Genomic DNA, 7,375 nt, shown 5'->3' with positions numbered 1-7,375 from the left:
CTCATCTTTGTGAAGACTGTGACTCTCACTAGTCACTTGCCAAGATCCAAATGGCTTTTCCCCTGGTTTCAGAGTATGAATTTTGTACCAGAATCCACCCTTGAAATTTACCTCAGTAGCTTTAGAAAATGTTGGTGATATGTGAATCTAGGACTACTTACAGTGGCAGAATCAATACTTCTAGTTAGGTTACTACTTGAAGATGTAACCTTGATGGTCACAGAAACTGCATGGAAGTCAAGAAAATTTAAGATATGATTCACACTTTATTTTTGAATTTTGTTTTACGAACAATTGAAAATCTGAAAATTGAATTTGTTATAGAAATGATAAGGAGAATAGTAAGTGATAAAAATATATAACACTGAAGAAGTTCACTGATCATTAAGTGTATGTCTCTCTACAGGTATAATTTGACCTCCTGAGATTCTGTCTTAGCAAGAAGAAAGTGGAAAATACTCTTGGAAAGAAAACTAAGACATTAAGAAAGCCAGAACTTATTTTTACATGGTTGTCCACTCAGTTACCAATATGGATGCTTTTCCCACCATTTTTCCTCCTGGTGGAGACAGTGAACTGAGACATTCTCAATCTGAGCTCCAAAAAATGTTAATTGATGAACGATTAAGATGTGAACATCATAAAAACCAATTATCAGACTCTGAAAGCTGAACACACAAGGTAATTATTTAAATTTGGAGGTGAGAGGCTTGATTAAAAATTTTTATTTTGTCTGAATATTTGCTGTGGAACATACAGTGTAATTTTGTTATAATGTACAATATACATTTAAAGCTTTTTGAGTACAGTAAATGTTCTTTAAATCAAGTGGATTATAAATTTATTAAAGTCTTATTTTGAAAGTGGGATATAAAATTTATGTATCTCAGTGGCTAAATTTTTTTTCCTTCAAAGTAAAGTTGTGTTCAGAAATTACAGTGTTAATAGTTAAGTGACACTTGGTAAAGCAATATTTGGAAGTTTAAATAGAATATATGATGTTGATCTTGTTCCATAGTGTTGGTTGACTTTAAGGTAATACAATTAAAAAGCAATGGATACACTTAAATTCTTCTTTTTCTAAAAATTAGGTTGCAGGATGAGTACATAAAGTCACAAAATGAACTCAAGCGCGTTTTAAATGAAAAGCAAACTCACCAGGAAAAGTTTCAGCTGCTGCTTGAAGAGGTACGAGGAGAATTAGTAGAGAAAACTAAAGACTTAGAAGAGATGAAGCTGCAGGTAAGAAAATATATTCAAATTAGTATAAATTAGTCAGATGTTTAATGGAGATACAGATGTAATTTTGGTAAATTTGGTAAGTTCTCTCTATATCCATAATGAGTATTTTGTTGTATCTCCAGTGGTATAATTTAATCTTCTTTCATATACTTTAGAATACTCTGTAGAATTCAGCCACAAAAGTTTTATGTAAATTTTAATTATATTTTCTGTTCTGATTTAAATAATATCTTACTCTTCAGAATAATTGGAGGAAAGGCCAGTCTGAATTGATAAAAATTCACAATTAAACATACTTTAAAAATAAAGATTTTCTGAATTTCTGTGGAGTTGCTCAAGTAACAGATAGTTGATACTGAAGTATTAACTACAGTTTCTTTTGACGTTTTTTTACACTATTCATTTTCTATATGCTCAAAAAGTAGAGCAAAGCTACCTGTCAGATTTTACATTAGTAGGTATTAGTTGCGATATCTTACTGTAATCGCTCAGTAGCACTAGCTGTTTATTTTTGCTTATCTCATGCTTGTTACTTAGACAAGAAAAGATGTCCATTCCATCTTAGGGGACAGGAATGCAAAAGTAGGAAGTCAAGAGATACCTGGAGTAACAGGTAAGTTTGGCCTTGGAGTACAGAATGAAGCAGGGCAAAGGCTAACAGGAGTTTTTGCTAAGAGAATGCACTGGTCATAGCAAACACCCTCTTCCAATAACACAAGAGACAACTCTACACATGGACATCACCAAATGGTCAATACTGAAATCAGAGTGATTATATTCTTTGTAGCCAAAGATGGAGAAGTTCTATACAGTTAGCAAAAATAAGACCAGAAGCTGACTGTGCTCAGATCATGAACTCCTTATTGCCAAATTCAGACTTAAATTGAAGAAAGTAGGGAAAACCACTAGACTATTCAGGTATGACCTAAATCAGATCCCTTAGGATTATGCAAGTGGAAGTGACAAGCAGATTCAAGGAGTTAGATCTGATAGAGTGCCTGAAGAACTATGGACAGAGGTTTTTGACATTGTACAGCAATTGTAAAGCAAAGGAGAAAAGGAAAGATACTAATTTGAATGCAGAGTTCCAAAGAATAGCATGGAGAGATAGAAAGCCTTCCTCAGTGATCAGTACAAAGAAATAGAGGAAAACAACAGAATGGGAAAGACTAGAGATCTCTTCAAGAAAATTAGAGATCCCAAAGGAACATTTCATGCAAAGATGGGCTCAATAAAGGACAGAAATGGTATGGACTTAACAGAAGCAGAAGATATTAAGAAGAGGTGGCAAGAATACACAGAAGAACTGTACAAAAAAGATCTTCACGACCCAGATAATCACGATAGTGTGACCACTCACCTAGAGCCAGACATTCTGGAAAGTGAAGTCAAATGGGCCTTAGGAAGCATCACTGTGAACAAAGCTAGTGGAGGTGATGGAATTCCAGTTGAGCTGTTTTAAGATGATGCTGTGAAAGTGTTGCACTCACTGTGTCAGCAGATTTGGAAAACGCAGCAGTGAGAGAAGTCTGACGCGCTAGCAAAGTAATGCTCAAAATTTTCCAAGCCAAGCTTCAGCAATACGTGAACCGTGAACTTCCAGATGTTCAAGCTGGATGTAGAAAAGGCAGAGGAACCATAGATCTAATTGCCAACATCCGCAGGATCATAGAAAAAGCAAGAGAACTCCAGAAAAACATCTATTTCTACTTTATTGGCTATGCCAAAGCCTTTGACTGTGTGGATCACAATAAACTGTGGAAAATTCTGAAAGAGATGGGAATACCAGACCTCCTGGCCTGCCTCTTGCGAAATCTGTATACAGGTCAGGAAGCAACAGTAGAACAAGACATGGAACAACAGACTGGTTCCAAATAGGAAAAAGTGTACATCAAGGCTGTGTATTGTCACCCTGCTTATTTAACTTATATGCAGAGTACATCATGAGAAACACTGGGCTGGATGAAGCACAAGCTGGAATCAGGATTGCTGGGTGAAATATCAATCACCTCAGATATGCAGATGACACCACCCTTATGGCAGAAAGTGAAGAGGAACTAAAGAGCCTCTTGATGAAAGTGAAAGAGGAGGGTGAAAAAGTTGGCTTAAAGCTCAACATTCAGAAAACAAAGGTCATGGCATCCAGTCCTGTCACTTCATGGAAAATAGATGGAGAAACAGTGGCAGACGTTGTTATTTTGGGCTCCAAAATCACTGCAGATGGTGATTGCAGCCATGAAATTGAAAGACGCTTGCTCCTTGGAAGAAAAGTTATGAGTAATATAGACAGCAAATTAAATAGCAGAGACATTACTTTGTCAACAAAGGTTCATCTAGTCAAGACTATGCTTTTTCCGGTAATCATGTATGGATGTGAGAGTTGAACCATAAAGAAATCTGAGCACTGAAGAATTGATGCTTTTGAATTGTGGTGTTGGGGAAGACTCTTGAGAGTCCCTTGGACTGCAAGAAGATCCAACCAGTCCATCCTAAAGGAGATCAGTCCTGGGTGTTCATTGGAGAGACTGATGGTGAAGCTGAAACTCCAATACTTAGGCCTCCTGATGCAAAGAACTGACTCACTGGAAAAGACCCTGATGCTGGGAAAGATTGAGTGCAGGAGAAGGGGATGACAGAGGATGAGATGGTTGGATGGCATCACCAACTCGATGGACATGAATTTGAGTAAGCTCTGGTGTAGTAAGTTGGTGTAGGACAGGAGGTTTGGCATGCTACAGTCCATGGCGTCACAAAGAGTTGGACAGAACTGAGGAACTGAACTAAAGATGGAAGGAAAATGATACTGATGGAAAAATAGGTCTCCACAAAGGAAAAAACAACACTGAAATTGGTCTCATGAGGTCTCTAACTGTGGTTAAAGACTACTTCATAAGCAACTTATTAACAAGTAGACACATTAAAAAAACAACTATCTTCCTTCCTTCTCCCTCTTTCTCAAAGCCGACATACACCAAAGACAGAATTAGAGGTTAAACTGATGCCAAATTAGGAGGAATTAATGCTGTGTTAGATTTTAATGGAATTACTGCTACTACTTGTCTCAAAACAAACCTAAAAGAATGCTTCATCATATAACCGTCTATGTTTCATTACCTACATTAAATCTATAAAAACAAGTCTCAGCACTCCAACATTTGTCCTATTCAAATATTACAATGCTATACAGACCCAGTTTTTTCAAAGAATGCTCTGATTTAATGGGCAAATATCGCTGTAACCAGAGATTCTTAAGAAATTAATGACAAACTGAGTAATAAATTTTGCTCTGAACTTCGTAGCAGACCCAAATAATATGGGAAACATATGGGTTACACAGTTTGCATTACCAGGCGCAAAGAAAGCAATATGTATGTTCGGTAATTATCAGAAATACATAAAATGACTCCCATTTTTTAAGAAAAGGTTTTGTTAACATGTTGCTGCTGCTGCTGCTAAGTCGCTTCAGTTGTGTCCGACTCTGTGCGACCCCATGGACGGCAGCCCACCAGGCTCCCCCGTCCCTGGGATTCCCCAGGCAGGAACACCAGAGTAGGTTGCCATTGCCTTCTCCAATGCATGAAAGTGAAAGTGAAAGTGAAGTCATCCAGGTCGTGTCCGACCCTTAGCAACCCCATGGACTGCAGCCCACCAGGCTCCTCCATCCGTGGGATTTTCCAGGCAAGAGTACTGGAGTGGGGTGCCATTGCCTTCTCCATGTTAATATGTTATATAATAACAATGTAATAGCTAACTTCCTCTAACCACTCATGACATCAAAGCACTGTATGAACAATTCTATGCATTGACCTCACTGTACCTTTAAAATTATCCTATGAACTAGGTACTATTTTCATCCCCAATGACTACCACTACCACAAGTGATCCAGAATATTCTTTAAATGAATGTCTTTTATATTGTTTTTCTATGAAAGCCAAAGAGATAATAAATCTTAAATCAGAAAAGGCATTTGCAAGTAGACAATATAATACTTGTGTATTTTTAAAATTAATCATCTTTCATAAAACCTTCACTTAAGTATTTTCTTGGTGATTTTAACTTTGTTGATTTACTTACCTTTACTCAAACTCACAATTTGTACAGATTGCAAATAACCCATTAAGCAAATAGCTAAATTGCTTCAATATTGTATTTATGTATAGATGTTTCTTTCAGTTATTTTTTGCCAGGTAAATATCACACAAAAACCAGATATTTTTATCTTGAAAAACAGAAACTTTACCAGACAAATTTTATCAGCAAACATTTGGGAAGTTATCATGTGGAGAAATACGTAGAGTTTTTTTTGTGTAATTGGCAACCCACTCCGGTACTCTTGCCTATAAAATTCTATGGATGGAGGAGCCTGGTGGACTACAGTCCATGGGGGTCACAAAGAGTCCGACCACAACTGAGCAACTTCACCTTCACACTTCAAGGAACGAGGTGGCGCTAGTGGTAAAGAACCTGCCTGCCAATGCAGGAGACATAAGAGATGCATGTTCAGTCCTTGGTTTGGGAAGATCACAGTGGAGGAGGGCATGGCAGCCAACTCCAGTATTCGTTGCCAGGAGAATCCCTGGTCAGGGGGGCCCTTGTGGGTTACAGTTCATAGAGTTGCAAAGAGTTGGACACGAAGGAAGCGACTTATCACACACACATAGGCAAGGAACACTGCAAGAAACAACAGAAGGCTATAGGGAGGATGATTTCATTTCAAATATGAAAGAAAATGCTTAACATACTCCAATCCATAAATGGAGTGGGTCACTTTACAAGTTCACTAGGTTCTCTAACACTGAGAGCAGTGAAGCACAGAATGAAGAGCCTGTGTCATAGACTTTTGAAATAGGAATTCTGCTTTGAAATTTACTGCCTCACAGTTCTGGAGGCCAGAAGTCCAAAATCAAGTTGTCAGCTAGGCCATGTTTCCTCTGGAAACTGTAGGAAGAATACTAATCCTAGCTTCTGTTGATGTGCTGACATTTCTTGGCATTGCCTGGCAGCTTGCAGGACTTCACCCTACTTCTGTCATCATGGGACTTCCTCTCTGCCCCACCCACTCCCACCCACGTGGTTTCTGTCTACCCTCGTCTTATAAGGACATCAGTCATATTTGATTAATGGTCCATCATACTTCAGTATTACCTTTTCATCTGCAAAACTCATTATTTCCAAATAAGGTCACATTCTGAGGTACTGGGAATTACAACTTATCTTTTTGAGAGGACACAACTCAGCCGATATGAAAAGAGAACTAGACTATCAACTCTAAGATACTAAAGACTCTGTCTCTCTCAGACCTATGAAAAAACAAGTGCAACATACCATGACATAGAACAATTCTGACTCGCTCATTTATTTATTCATGTCATTCATATAAAAAATGCGTGGTAGGCACCATCTTAAGCACTACAGAAACACTAAAAACAATTCCTGCCCTCATGGACTCTGTTTTCAAACAGAATAAAAATTGCCATCGTTTATGAGTATCTACTATGTGCCAGACACTATACTAAAAATATACAGGTTATTTTTATCTCATCAGTCCTCAGAACAATCCCTGTTAGAAAACAATGTTTATGCCCTTTGAGTTCAGTTCAGTCACTCATCCTGTCTGACTCGTTGTGACCCCATGAATCGCAGCACGCCAGGCCTCCCTGTCCATCACCACACCCAGAGTTCAGTCATACGTTCCATCGAGTCGGTGATGCCATCCAGCCATCCTCATCCTCTGTCGTCCCCTTCTCCCTCCTGCCTCCAATCCCTCCCCAGCATCAGGGTCTTTTCCAATGATCAGCTCTTCACATGAGGTTGGCCAAAGTACTGAGTTTCAGCTTTACATCATTCCTTCCAAAGAATACCCAGGACCGATCTCCTTTAGATGGACTGGTTGGATCTCCTTGCAGTCCAAGGGACTCTCAAGAGTCTTCTCCACACCACAGTTTCAAAAGCATCAGTTCTTCGGCGCTCAGCTTTCTTCACAGTCCAACTCTCACATCCATACATGACCACTGGAAAACCATAGCCTTGACTAGGTGGACCTTTGTTGGCGAAGTAACGTCTTTGCTTTGAATATGCTATCTAGGTTGAATCATAACTTTACTTCCAGGAGTAAGCGTCTTTAATTTCATG

General features: G+C 38.6%; 1 long non-coding RNA gene across 1 annotated transcript; it reads left to right on the top strand.

The window, feature by feature from the left end:
- The first annotated feature begins 378 nt into the window (after nucleotides 1-378).
- Nucleotides 379-1,204, top strand: LOC113889415. Its single transcript, XR_003510256.1, has 2 exons — nucleotides 379-681; nucleotides 1,092-1,204. It is a non-coding gene; the product is annotated as an uncharacterized LOC113889415 (long non-coding RNA).
- Nucleotides 1,205-7,375: the final 6,171 nt, after the last annotated feature.

The sequence above is a fragment of the Bos indicus x Bos taurus genome, unplaced genomic scaffold (assembly GCF_003369695.1).
Source record: "Bos indicus x Bos taurus breed Angus x Brahman F1 hybrid unplaced genomic scaffold, Bos_hybrid_MaternalHap_v2.0 tig00478941_arrow_arrow_obj, whole genome shotgun sequence".
NCBI lineage: Eukaryota > Metazoa > Chordata > Mammalia > Artiodactyla > Bovidae > Bos > Bos indicus x Bos taurus.
The sequence above is the reverse complement of the archived record's forward strand: the minus strand, read 5'-3'. Positions and strand labels throughout refer to the sequence as shown.